The 15,189-nt window shown below is 38.2% G+C and overlaps 1 long non-coding RNA gene across 2 annotated transcripts in view; it reads left to right on the top strand.

Moving 5' to 3' along the window:
* LOC125912470 (uncharacterized) overlaps window positions 1-15,189 on the top strand; it is a 400,306-nt gene that overhangs the window by 241,455 nt on the left and 143,662 nt on the right. Inside the window, exon 4 of one of the 2 annotated variants that reach the window (XR_007454756.1) lies at window positions 2,359-2,466. This is a non-coding gene — a long non-coding RNA (uncharacterized LOC125912470). Of the gene's footprint in view, window positions 1-2,358; window positions 2,542-15,189 lie in introns of those variants that run through there. The other variant, XR_007454755.1, reaches the window with a different exon arrangement.

Raw genomic sequence — 15,189 nt, 5'->3', positions numbered from 1 at the left:
GAATCCGACGCTTCTATTGTCTAATTTATCACTTTTCTAACCTTTTATTTTACACCTTCATCCAGAACATCTATGAAAGCAGTGAAACCCAGCTACCATATTAAAGGCTGAATATGCCGCGTTCTAAAATAACAAGAATGATAACATTCGAGCAAAATCACAAACCACCACCAACAATAAACAAAACCAACCCCCCCCCCCCATTTTTTATGATGAAAACCAAACTGCATTTGGGTCTATAAAGAAGCAATAATTGCTTAACTAACCAAAGTGATACAGTTCATTATTTTCTATTGCACGTTTATGTAGTTTTACCCCCTGAAGCACATACAATTCTGTTTTTTTTTTAAATATGATTTACATATGGCACTTGAGGAGAGATGTTTTAGAAAACCATAAAGTTTTCTTCCTTGTAAAAGCAATGTCCTTTCCTGTTAATGCCAAGGATGCTTTTCCCCAAGCTCAAGACAGTGTAGCCACTAATGAGGAAAACACGGCGAGTACCTCAGTTGAATGTTTTCCTTTGTTTATCTACAGGGAGTTCATTCTGCCATGGGAAGAGTCCCTTAGTATCAATGAGTCTGAGAGTGCTCAAATACTGCCAAAAGGGAAGTTGCAAAGCTTTGTGTACCTGCGGTTTAAATTGATCCAAAGCGATGGAAAAGGAACGCTATCATCCCAGAGAACATCCTTCACATCGTTTCCATTGTCTCCATTTATAAAATACCTTCCTATCTGTGTCGGTCCCGTTTGCAGTTCTAAAGTCACTGGTTGGCAATATTAGGAGATGTGCTCCTAACTGACAAACTCTGTTACTGGCACTTGCCACTTATTAAAGGGATATGATGATTTGGGGCCTGTTTGGGGTTTCCAGAGTGGTTTCAGAGACTGGCAATCAGTCCTTGAAAAACATTCTATGCCCAATAATAATGAGCACCTTCAGATGGATTTTTTTAAAAGGTGGCATTAATTCAGAATATAAATTAAGAGAATACGTTTGATGGTGAAAAAGTACAAACCTACCCACACATTTTGGTTTCATGTATAAAATATAAATAGCAAATGAACTCTCTCATGTCCTCAGAGAGAGCTGCAGCTTTTTTTTTTCCTTCTGAAGGGTGTTCAAAATATGCTATTTTAAACATAATAATCCATAAATAAAATACAGAGCTTGCCAAAATAATTTTTTAGCCATATATATAGGGCCTTTAGACACTGTTCTGAACCCTGATTTTCTCCTGAGATACAATTTAAGAGCTTAAAAATGTCTTTAAAAGACTTCCTATGAAATATGCAGGGTTTTTTTTTAAATTTGTGTTTCTATATGGCCAAATTGCTCTGTTGTGATAAATACTGTATGTAAAATTACCAGATTTCCTGGCATTCCATTTTTACAGGGGATACTGCATCATTAAGCATTGAAAGAATATAATATAACTATTGAAACTGCTTAACATATTTTGTAACCATAAATTATTATCCAAAAATATTTTTCAAGTAGATAAAAAGAGTTGTCAATTCTGCATAGTGAATGCCTCATAAGGGGCTCGTTTGTGGTTGAAAACTGAATAAAAGCAGTAAATTAAGACCAGACTTAACCATAGAGAAGCTGTAATCCATTGCAGATTTCCTTGGTGAATGAAGTATTGTTATGTGGATTTATCCTCCCTGCTTGTACAGTTAACCAGTCACATCTGGGGCCATAGTGCTGTCTGTGCTCACAGACAACTTGGGTTCACTAACCCCAAGGAGGGAAGCCCACTCTGGTTTGCCTCGCATTGATGGGTGCAAAAGAAACTTCACAATCATTTCACACGGGAGCCGCCTGTGAACAGGCAGATAGGATATTGAACCGCACCATTGTTAAGGATGAGAGGGGTATCACAAAATGAGCAGGCACTTGAGAAACAGCAAGTGACTCCGGCGTCCAGGTTTCTAACGGAAGGGTGTTAGCAGAGGGGGCCGGGACAAAGCCAAGTGAAAAGGTGGGTGTGAAAAAAAAGACGGTGCGTCTGGGCTTTCTGAATGCAGTCAGAGCTGAGAACTGATGGCAATATGGTATACATTAAAGAAGCATCACTCATCATAAATATTCAATTTCAAGAATTTAAATAGTTTACAGACATAGAAGCCCTTGATGATTATTTTATCCAGCATTGTTGATTTTCCTCTGTTGTCTGTTGGCAGCCACCATAATTAATGAATAAGATCCTGGAAGCCCTGACAATGAGTCGGTTTAGTCTTCGGTCTGTGTATTTTTCTTTGTGATTACATGCCAATAACATAACTGATTTGCCTTCTCGTAAATTAAACTGGGGGGACCAAATAAGTCCTATTTCTGCTATTATTTTTTTTCAGAGCCCAATGTTTCCAAAGGACATTAACTTTGATTTCTCTGATGAAGGCTTGTGGCTGTGCCCCTCATGCTTTACGAAATACTACCAAGTCAGAGCCGAAAAGAAAACCGTAAGTGAATGTTATTTCAAGAACAGTTCTTTTTCATTATTTAGGAAAAATTTTCTCATACTTCTCTGTAATTCATCCCAATATGCTCACTTTGTAGGCAATGTGGGGAAAGAGGAGGGAGAGAGAATACACTTGTGAAAATGCCTTTTTATTCCATGAATGGCTGATATTTAAAAATCGTAAGACACCAACATCTTTTTAAAACAGTATTTTTATAAATAAGGTCAGCTTTGCAAGAAAAAAAGAGCTTATTTGTGAACATAAGTTACCACCTGTGCCTTACTATTCAGGTAAAATATAGGTAAATAAAGTATGGATATACTAGCTTGTTCGAGGATTCGAATCCTTCAGATAAAAAAACTTTTTCTCAGATTTTTTTTTCAGTATTGGAATATTGCTTTTCTTTTTAAGAGGGGAATATGTTTAGATTAATGAAACTGTGATCAGATTCAGTAGTTTTACAAAAGGATAAATAGGTGATTTGCTCAAGGAAAGACCATTGGGACTTAACGTGACATGGAACTCCTTGCATTAGTAAAGAGATCCCAGAAAACATCAACTCTTCCGAATATGTGATCTCTATTTAAGTAAAGAAAACCACAACTTGATTACACCCATTACATCTTTACAAAAGTGCCTGTTTCTGAGGATAGCATAGTCTTAAAATCCCTAACACTGCAGGATATCTATATCTATATCTATATCTATATCTATATCTATATCTGTATCATCATCTATACCATCCATAATACTTCTGAAGTTGCAAAGCTTTTCCTTCTAGTTAGTGAAAGGGGGGACTATGCTAGTTGTCTGTAAGTTTAGTTCAACTTGCCTGCAAAAATTGTATAAGTGCCTGAACCTAAAGACAATGTTTTAATCAAATACAACTACTTAAATCGCTCATCCCCTTCCCCCATACCCACACCCCTCCGAAGCTGAACAGAGAAAGCGTCAGTAGAAACTGTTATCAGCAGCCAATTACTCTTTGGTGCTTTGGAGTTATCTTTTCCAAAATGGTTGCAGACTGATCAAAATAACGATTTATTGTTATACTTTTCCATGGCTTCTGTGTACTGCAACAATTTAATAAAGTAATAGGATTTCTCCTTGAAAGAAAAGGTGCTCATTAGCGTTTGTAATCCCATGTTGTGTGGCACGGTAAGTGTTGTGAAAAGGTTATGGATCTACTCACCGTAGCGTCAAAAGTGTAAAGGTGATAGGCGAGATTCTCTTTGTTGCAAGTGCTGAGAAATAATCATTTAAAGGTCAGTTGCACTCAAAAAAAAAAAAAGAGAACATTTGTTTAATAAGTAACTCATTTTGGGATATGCTGCACTTTTAAAGGTTACAGAGTAGACCAATTTGCCAGTGATGTCAGCAAGAAGTACTATTAAAGTCATTGGTCCTATTAAAACAATCCTTCGTAAAATTCAGATTGCATGCCTTCTCACAGAGCCCAGCACAATCAAAAAAGTGCCTAAGCTATTTATCATGTGGTCTCAAGGAAACATTGCCTTCTGCACTTTACCTTAAGTACTCATCTCCTCTTAAAAGTAACAAAGAAGTATTAAGTGGGAAAATATGTTAGTACACACACACACACACACACACACACACCCCATTCCACACCTGACTCATTCTATTTTGCTTCATTCTTTCAGTTTTATTAATTTCTAAGAACATGCCTATATGCCATGGATTATAAGATTTCTCATTGTGTCCTATACCAATAACTGTCTTGCTAGAAATTCTTACACAAATGAAAAACTATTTCTATCCTTTCCTATTCTAAGAGCAACCTCCCTCCCCTCCCCTTCCTCAGAAAAGACAAAGAGAATGGGGTTTGGCAATGAAATGGAATATTAATCTCATAAGCAGACAAAAGAGAAGTAACAATAATTATAATATGGGTAAAATTTGTTTAATACCAGAGGTTTTTTTTTTCAACAGCTGAACAAAGGTAGTGGTTTATTTAATATAGCTTTTGTACTATTAAAATCTTTGCCTTCAGGGAACTGATGCACAAGAAATAAAAGTTATTTTGTTGTTTTTATAGTTAGCATTTTCGAAGCAGTGTTTTAAACTGGCAATACTTTTCTCTAGATCAGCTCTTGCCCTGAGATGAGTATATGAATAAAAAAAACTTCAAGAAAAATCTCTGCAGAAAGCAATCCCTTTGAACACTTGATTGCTTTAGAATTACATTTACTTTTTTTACTCTTTACATAGGTTGCAAAGCTCCCTAGTTGTGACATTTTGTTGGTGGTAAACAATGAGCTCTTAGATTTTTATAAGAAGTTGGTTTTTAACATATGCTAAATAAGAAATTTAATCACAGTTTAAAACAATATATTTTCATGCAAACTTCTAAGGTTTGTTATTCAGACTAAAGGAAACTAGAAAGCTTATAACGCTTGCCCTATTGTAGAGTAAGAACTGTCTTTATGTACATAAGACATTGGCAATTAGAAGAAAATACGACACTCTTATTTCCAGCAACTTAGCTAAGAATCAAGTTATTCTCTTCATTTGCCTTGCTTTTCATTTGAAAGAGAGCAAAATCTATTTCCTGGGCAATTTTGCAGAGCAAAGATATTAATACTTTGGGGTTTAATTGTATCCTGTGTTTAAATACACTGTGGGTGAAACCCCAGACCTCTGCTTAATTGCTGTGAGAAAATAGCCTGATTTCTCTGAGATTAGGCACACGCTTATGTATACTTTGACCCAAGAGTGCCTCCTTCAGAATTAATCTTCTAAGGTAGAGGGATTTGCTTTTATATGTGCAGCAGGCCCATTCGTGACAAACGGGGCCTAATAAACTAACTTCACCCCCCAGACCCTGCTTTTGCTGTCAACGTTTTTCTTCATCTATTCATTTCACACATCTCTTGTCCGGTGGTTTATTAGCAAAACCCTGAACTGGGCGGGAGGAATCATTTTAGTGGTGTTTTTTAATTAGAGCTCTTTCAAATTTAAATCAAATACTTCAGAACTAAAATTGTAAAAACAAAAACAAAAACCTTTCATTTTTACCAATAAAACATAAAAGGTTTTAAAATAACTCCATTTAGGTAAATACCATAGCCCTGTGAAAAGGCAAACAATTCATATTTACTTAAAATTTTGTTCTGCAGCTGTATTTTGTTGGATTCGTCTAATGCATGAAAGCACTTTTTCTTTCCCATCAGCAACATCAGAATTGTTTTTGCAAGATGTAGCAGAATGTTCTGGTTTTTAAATATTTATATTAATCAAAGTTAGGGCTGTTTATATTTTTTGGCAATAGGGCTTTTCTTTAAAAGTGATGCACTTCCATTTAACTAAACAAAAGTGTTGAAACAGCCTGTCATATAAACTTCAACATAGTACAGTTGGTAATAGAAATTTTGAAGACAGGAAGAAAGGGGTGCTAGTTTCTAGGCTTCAGGTTAAACATGGATTAATAAAATGTGCAACACTGGTAATTTCCAAGATTTTCCTGAGGAAATGTCATTCACTGCCACTTTTAAACTATAGAGTCACCTGGTTGAAAGGTTTGCATTCAAGTTTTTGCTCTGCTTTCTTGGGGCATTGGTCAGTCAAACCTAAAAACTGGCTAAAAAAATGACAAACCACTAAAGCTTGGGGCTTACTAAATCATTCAATTCCTTAAAAAGCCTCCTTTATATTTTATATATTTCTAAACTCTTTTAGTAACGAACATTACTTCACATTACTTACCTGAAATCTTCTCTATTTGTGAGCAGAAATAGCTCAAATTGAAGCACTTTTTAGGTCAAATCCCCAACTATTGTTATTGCTATAAGGTTTGATTGGCTAATACAGAACCGTATGGTCTATCTAGACTCTTGTAAAGAAACAGAGTCTTTATTGAAGACATTTAAACAGCAAGCCAACCTTGATGAAACTCATTCATAATTATATATAACTCTCTTATAGTTTGGATGATCCCAAATATTCTGGAAGCTTAATAAGACAGCTTTTAGTTGATGGGGATTTTGTTGTTGTTTGTTATTTTCATTTAGTAGTTCAAATTATATTAATTCACTTCTGTGGAAAGGAATCCTAAACAGGAAGAATGGGACCAGAGCACACACTTAGTTCCTAACATAAAAGTTATAAATGCTTTTGTTTTCAGGGAATGGTAAGCACCTACCAAACAAACAGGAAGTATTATTATGCATTGCAGGCAGAGAGGCTAAAGGTCTCCTGTTCGAACTTTTGGCCTTTCCAGAATCTTGATCCTGCATTATTGTGTTTAACTTGTAAGTCTTGACCAGTAGCTGACTCTGAGAAAACATTTCCTGACATCATTTTCACAGGTGATATGGGATTATTATGCTTGCCGTTTCATTTTGAGTTGAGAATGGAAAGTCCAAGAGTGGCTTCTGGTTAATACTTCATACATGGTCTTTTAATTACCAGCTCAGGCTAACTCACTCACTTGACCTCTAGCACGCCAACTTCATTTTCAAACATTGGTTAAAATAATCAGTACACACATACACACACACACACACACTCACTCACAAACATACAAAGACGTTTAAAGGGGCAAAAGATGTGCCATAATGGAACAAAAGAGAAGCAGTCTCTTTAATCACCTCATTCGTAATATAAAAGTGGTGAGAGAAGAGCAAAAAAGGTCAGGGTGTAATAAATATAAATTTAAATCTCTAAACCAATTTACTTTTTTTATTGTCTCAGCTAAAGCCAATAAAAGTAAACATGTATTCCACTTTGTCACACTATTATGGATTATTATTAATATCTTGTTTCCAATTTTATGCAATTTTGGTATAATCCAAATCTGTGCATTATCTTGGGCAGGGGATTTTGCTTGAGGTAATTGACATTACATAGTCCAAAGCACAGAAAGAAGAAAACATATCTATGATCTTTACTCATTTCCAAACAGAGGGGGATAATCAGACCACTTCTTCTATTGTGTGCCCTCCCTCTTCACTCAGTTTCTTTTGAAGTCAGAGGCAGCTGGAGCGGCTGAGGCTGAGAAATGTGGCTGGAGGAAAAGAATGAATATTATCGGGTCAGATTCTTATAACCAGGTTTTATGCCACATTAACCATCGAGTTTCCCATAAAGCAGAGCCTTTTATTATCATTTTTACCTTCTGGTTTATTCCGAGATCACTAATGCAATTTCTAATAGTATACTGGGGATTTTCTTAAGTATACTTATTTGAACTTCCTAGGGCTGGATCCACAAGCCAGCCCCTCACAAACATAAATAAATGTTTTTAGAAAAATCTGAAAACTTAGAACACACCATTTCCTTCTTATATGGAAATCTAGATGAATCAGAAACACTCACCCAACAAACTGGCCTCCAGAGTGACTACAATGTAGAGAAGTTATGAAGGGGGTAAGGGGTTACACTGGTAAAGCAATTTTCCCTCAGCTCTCCTTTGCTTGTTACCACCCTGAAGGAGAGATCAAACATAGGATTGCATTTATGTCACTGAGCTAAATTTCAGGCTTGCTATCGCTACTTGAAAGCTTATTTCTTAGCCCCTGTTTTGCTGCAAATCACAGGGAATATGAACTGATGTGAATTCATAGCAGGTAAATTTACATAAACTCATGTGATACTGGACTAAAGGTCGGTCTGTCATTTGGCTTAAGTGAACAGACAGTTGTCCAAAGACTCTCTTCAGTGTTTAAGTCTCCAACAAGAGGAAAATGATTGAAGGCAAGAACTAGAATAGAACTGACCAGCCTGTCAGACTGAGGAGCTATCTAAGAACATGGCAAGTTCTTCATCAATTTATAGATAGATAGATAGATAGATAAATAGATAGACAGACAGACATATATACATATCTAGAGAGAGAGAGAGAGAGAGAGAACTATGATAGGCAATGTGATCACTATTACTGATACAAAAACAAATTATATGGTCCTTTTTAATTTATGTTTGGGGGAGAAGACATGTTAATAAACAATCACAAAAAATAAGACAAACATCATAGCACAGGTGAGTACTTAATGACATAAGAGCACAAAGAAAAGAGTTCTTAACTCTTCCTGAAGTTTGGAAAAAAGTTCAGAAGTTGGTCAATAACAGCTTCACAGAAAAGTTGATAAACAATCTGTGTCAAAAAAGAAGCAGGTACTCACAAGCAAAAGAGGTGAGAAGAGCCATCCCAGGCAGAAGGCATAGCATGGATTCAAACCAGAGCATGCCTAATTCAGGGAATAAAAAGTTGTTCGGTCTGACTGCAGCACATGGTGTATAGGCTGTAGAGTGGGGGAAGAGTCTACTGGAATTCAGCTCAAAATTGCAGCCCAATAAACAAAACTTTATGCCATGCTAAAGGGTTGAGACTTTATCCAGGAAACAGTGGAGAGTCACCAAAATGTTTAATCAGGGGAGTAACATGATCAGAATTGTATCTGAAAAGATAGTCGACATCAGTACTGAAGTCTTGGAAAGTAACAAGAATAGAATAATGGTCATCAGTTATAGTAAAGTTGAGCATTCAAAATGAGTAAGAGCCTCTGCTATGGTAATAAATTAAGGAGAGATCTTAGGAGGTGGCAACCTCAATCTATACAACTTTCCAAGTGCATCCTATCAAATTTGGGTCACAATGATATGGGTGAATAAAAGATTTTTCCAGTATACTTAATAGTAGAAGATAGTATCCTAAGTCAGAATTCCTAGAAATAGGGCTTGAGATTGAAATTTTTCTGAAAATGATTTATTAGGGGAGTGCTTCCAGAAGAGGAACAGGAGAATAGTATAAAAGCACTTAGCCAAGAAGGATGTGGTCTCTGCTGAAAACTAGCTCGGTCTGGTCCCTTGGAGGACTCTGGAACATAAGTTGTACCACAAGGTTAATGCCTCTCATTCCCAGGAAGGGTAACTCTCGGCTGAGTTGGAAATGTTCCACTGAGGGCAAAGCTTCGTCAAGAGTACAGCCATGAGCTGTTAGCAGCCAAACACAGCCACTAGTGGGTGGGAGAGACACCAACAACCGCCCTGCACTCCATCCCTCAGGCTGCCCAGACCCACTTGTTTCTTATATCAAGTTTGCTGCTTCCAGGCACAGCTGCTTCAAGATTCTGGTTGGCCACATTTTCTGGGCTGATGCAGAAAAGAAGAGGTAGCAGAGGCTTCGCTTCCCCTACTGCAGTTTGTTCCAAGGCTATGACGTAATCATCATCGTCCTCCTCCATCCCCTTTCTCGATACTCCTCCTTATGGGCTGGTGCTTCTGCAGGTCTACATAGATTGCCTTTAAAGGTAAACCAAGTCATCAGATCTAGGTATCTGAGCTCCAGCTTACTGTGCTCTGATCAGATTGTTGTTGCTGTACTTGCCTACTACAGTTAAACAAAGTATGGGAACACCAAAATACATCCCAACAGATCACCTGAGTGACAAACACATTGCTGCTTGCCTCTGATATGCGGCCTCACTGATGCCTCCTCATCATAATCAGGTCAGTTTCTCTGCCAATATAGTAACATTTTTTGTGGTGCCAGCTAGTCTACTGGCACAAAGAGCCCAAAGTAATATGGCAATAGCTTTATGTTTACTGAGACTCTTGCTCTATCCCCTGGTGGGAGTTTCCCTCCACTGGGACCTAAGACCTAAGAACAAAGTTGCAGAGATGGCTCACTGGAAGAGATAGTGAGTGGGTTCATTTTATATATACCCTTTGATTCCTGGATTCATATAGTACATACATATCGGAGATAGAGCACTGTATAATATCTACTGGTTTGAAGTGTATACAAAACCTAGGGCACCTGTGTGGCTCAGTCCATTGAGTATCTGACTCTTGTCAGCTCAGTTCATGATCCCAGTGTTGTGGGATCGAGACCCTCGTTGGGCTCTGTGGTGAGCATGGAGCCTGCTTGGGATTCTCTTGCTCTCTCTCTCTCTCTCTCTCTCTCTCTCTCTGTCCTACTCTCGCTAGCTCATACTCTCTCTCTCTCTCTCCCTCTCTCTCTCTAATAAAAAAAAAGTAAAGTGTATACAAAACCCTGAAAGATGGTACTCATCCTCAAAGGAGATCATCTCTATGTTGGTCCCTTAGTGTACCAGAGTAGAATAGGGCCAATGAACCTTAGGCTCATGTGTCCACTGCCATACTCCCTTTGCCATAACGTGAGTCCCTTGGTCCAATTAACATGATGTTATACATATAGTGCACATACATGATGTTATGCAGAATGTCCAGATAGTTCCAGTCCCTGAAGACTATATATTTTTACTAAGCTGGAGAATTAAAAAACACTAAGACGACCCAAGACTGCTGTTGCTCATCCATATGAATGCAACTTCTGATCCTCCCTCCTGATGGGTATTGAAAATAACATATTTGCCAGAACAATACCCACATACCTTATATCCAGTTGATTTACCCTAGTGCATATATCACATACCACAGGGCAGCTGCAACTGAAACTACAACTTGGTTAACTTGGCAGTATTCCACTGTCATCTGCCATGATCCATCTAGTTTGTGTATCATCTAGACTGTTGAATAACATGGAGGAAGCATGGGGATCCTCATCCCTGCATTCTTTAAATCTGTGAGATGGCACTAATCTGTGCAATTTTCCTTAGGATGTAATCATTGATTTTGATTTACTAACTTGGCAAGGAAGTTAGTTTCAAGGACTTCCACATGGCTTTTGCTAATGCAATAGCCGACTGAGAAAACAATGGTACAATTCTACCACCTTCTAATAGATCCATTCAATTATACATTCAAGGACTAGGTAAATGACCACTGGTGAGCATGCAGATCCAATAGACCCACCATGAAATGAACCTGGGTCAGGACTCTATTTATTTCCCAAAATTTATATATCTCCACTTTAACAGGGATCCATTAGGTGCTCATACCTGTATCTATCTGATAGTCCCAGACAGATCTGGATATCCCTTTTCCCTTAGTGTACAGTGTCCTGAGTAAATAGCTCTTGTCCTTTGGGGGAAGGACTAGGGAGTCATACTTCCCATAATGTTGCAGTTCCTTTCACATGGGACCCAGACTTTCCTTCAGTCAGTGGGTTCTAGGTCTGAGAATTGGCTCAGGTCTGAAGACAGAGCAAGAGATTAAGATTTTCATTCAGTGGCCTGATCTTCAGCCTTTTGCTCATCTATTTTTTTTAACTCTCTTAATTATATATACAAATAATACCCTGATTGTCTGCTCATCTCTCTTTCATAAGGTAACCATTTGCACAGGTACTTTGGAACATCCTCCACCCTCAACCAGAGGACAGCCATTCCAGCCTTGCTTCCCTTTGTGGTGATTGCACCCACTTTGCTTCTGATAGTCAGTGTTGCCCTGTAATCTGGAACCTACCATCCCCATTGCTATTCAACGGACTCCAGTCCTATAACATCATCTCCAACTATCCCTGGTCTAAAAAGAACTATATTTTTCTAGTGTTGGAATCCCCTTCATCAGCAGATTCTTCACCATGTTAATAAACAGACTGTTCTGCAAGCCCTCCTGAGGAACATAGTCAAATAGGGATTTTTCAGTCTTACTTAATGGACCCATTTTTCATCTCTATTTCTTATCTGTTTTTTCCTTCCTCCACTATCTATTACTACTACAGTGCTGGGATCTGTAATTTGTTTCATGTGAACCATCACTTTTTCCAAAAAACCAAGAGCTATCCCAGTCTTATATTAGACATATCATCCAGGACCTTGCTATGGTGTTAAATTCTGTGTCACAACACAGTAACCCCATATCTGTGAATAGTTCATACGCTTATATTCTGCCCATGTTGATCCAGCTCCTTCTGAGTCCCCTCCTAGGCATACATGTCAGCCAATGCCTGGCACTTCCTTGGTATATAGCTCCTCTCCTCCCTTAGTAGGTCATTACTTTCCTAGTCGAGAGATGTTGACATGCAACCCTGCGATGGAAAGTACAGACAGATCCTGAAGATTGCTTGGTAAGGAGCCTGCCTCATCTGAGACTTCATTATAGCCTTCAACACAGAGGATCTCTTTTCCAACAAGACAGAAAGATCTTACTAGCCACTGAGACAGACCAAAAGTGTTCAGAAGAACATATAGATTTAGGGTTTTCAATGACCCAAATACCCTTATCTCAAACTTCAAGATGATACTCCTTTTCTTTCAGGGCTCTGACTTTGGCCTAAAAGACTTGTCTCTTTAAATGCTTCTACTGAATCTTTCTGATTCCCACAGTTTGCTTTAAAGTCTGAATAACAGATCTGAGCCCATATGGCAGATAGACTCTTAGATGCCTCCCAATGAGGCCTGTCTCCTGGAATTTACGCCATTGTATAATCTACTCCCTTGAGTATAACCTGGCCTTCAGATTTGCTTTTAGCCAACAGAATATGGCAAAGGTGATGGGATGTCACTTCCTTGATTAGGCTACATAAGATTGTCACTTTCTTCTTGCTAGAAAAATCCCTCTCTTGATGGCTTTGATGAATTAATAGGACATATTAGAGAGGCCCATGTGCAAGGAACTAAGGATGGCCTTCAGCCAACAGCTCACAAGGAAATGAATCTTGTCAATAATCACAGGAGCTTGCCAGTAGATGTTTTCCCAGTCAAGCCTTCAGGTGAGACTGTGCCCCAAATAACACATTGATCGTGTTATTTAGCCTTCTAAAAGACCCTATAGCAGAGGACCCAGTAAGCCATCCCTCAACTCCTGACCCATAGAAACAGGGAAATAATCAGGGTGTGTTGTTTTAAGCTGTTAAATTTGTGCTAATTTGTTACACAGTAGTAATAACAAATAGCATGTCTTTTTCTCTCTTCAGTGCATGAATGGTACTCACAGTCACCCAAATGCACAGTCCTTACAGTTTCAATTTCTTTATACCTCACAAAACAAAGACCTTAAACTAACTACAGCTTTCCCTTATACCTCTATCTCAATCCAACTTACCACCATGGATGAAAATTTTAGCCTGGAGTTAGCAAGATTTTTCTAAAAAGGAACTGCTAATAAATATTTTAGGTTTTACAGGCCCCATAGTGTCTGTCTCAAAACTCAGCTCTATCTGACAATACATATACTAATGATACAATACAATACTAATGAATGTGTTCCAATAAAACTTTATTTACAAAAAGCAGTGAGCTGTGTTTAGCCCAAAGATTATAGTTTGCTGACCTCTGATCTTAATCACACTACTACAGAATGTCAGGGACTGACAATATTGTACCTACCACCAGCGACACAGAGGACTCACTGCCATCTTCCTCCAGGATTCCGTCTTAGACTCTGCCTCCTGGGACTGTTCTAATACAATCCATCTTGGCTTCAGTTCTCTAAAAGCAAAATTGAAGAAAAAGATTCTTATAAAAGGGATTTATTGAGGTAGTGCTCTTAGGAGAAGTCAACGGGAGGAGAAAAAGGAGGGCAAGGGAAAAAGCCAAGTAAGGATGTGTGCTCAGCTGAAAACTGTGAGAACCTCGTCCTCTGGAGCACCAGAGTTCAATCCATCCTTCAATCCACCTTTTATACTCCACATATATCAATCATTGGCTGCTGGCTGCCCCCATGGGGGTACATTCCAAGCAAGGCAGCTTCCTTCTCAGAAGATAAAGGCAGCTGTGAGCCTTCAGTAACCACCCCTTACAACAGCTGGAGAATGGGTATTTCTCTATTCCTCCTGTGGGGCAACTTTTACCCCAGTTAAACTCTTCTTAATAGCTGTGAAACATTTTCATTAATTTCTAAATGCAAACAGGATGGTTGAAATAGAAAGAATATTAACGATGCTTAAAGGGATGCAAACCCTTTCTGTTAGTTTTTGTTATATATTCTATAGGTGTTGCTGATTATCACTTTCCTTGGCCTTCTGTCATACTACAACCAACATAGTCAAGGTGGATAAAATTGAAATGATGGTTTGGGGAGCAATTAAGGAAAACATGGGCAGTACCAAGATGCAAAACAAATTGCTCAAAGTTCTCATATCATCCTGTGTTCGCTTTCACGTAGCATAATGGCAATCACCATGGAGACCAGCTGCTTCAGTTTCTCTCCCACTCCATCCCATACTAGCTGTGTGAGCTTGAACAAGTTACCTAAATTTTCCTGCCTCCACTTTCGATCTGTAAAATGGTGCTAATACCACTACCTAGCACATATGGTCATTGTAGGGGAATAACTGAACTATTACATGCAGTGTTTACAACAGTACTTGGTACGTAGTACACACTCAATAAATGTTAGCTTTACTATTATTATTGGTGGTGTTATATTGATTGTGACCACTAACTTACCTATTGTTATATTCACGTAACTTTTGCAGTGTATCCCTAATTTCACTGTGTGTTTTAGGACCTATTTCTTTTCCCTGCACTTCAGAATGCTAGAAAATAGATTAGTCTGCTCTCAAGCAAAAATCCAAGTCTCTTTTTTTTTAACCCCTAAGGGAATTCTGCAAAGAGCCATATTCTTGAGTCCCTTTTGTGGAGAAAGAGTCGGAAGTGTCCCTATGCTTCTAAACGAAAAGCAAGAAAAAAATTTTTTTTTCTCTTTCCACATCTGAGATAATTATCCTTTAGTAATAAAACTTCAAGAGCCTCCAATTTGGGGAAGGTAAAATTATGCCTTCGTTTCCCAGTCTTCATCGTCTGTCTGGCATTTCTACTTCTCTTCATCTTTATAAATCAGTACCTCTCTTCATCTTCATAAAGCACTGCTCAATAAACAAGAAAATAGGAACCA

This window comes from Panthera uncia (genome assembly GCF_023721935.1).
Source record: "Panthera uncia isolate 11264 chromosome C1 unlocalized genomic scaffold, Puncia_PCG_1.0 HiC_scaffold_4, whole genome shotgun sequence".
NCBI lineage: Eukaryota > Metazoa > Chordata > Mammalia > Carnivora > Felidae > Panthera > Panthera uncia.
The sequence above is the reverse complement of the archived record's forward strand: the minus strand, read 5'-3'. Positions and strand labels throughout refer to the sequence as shown.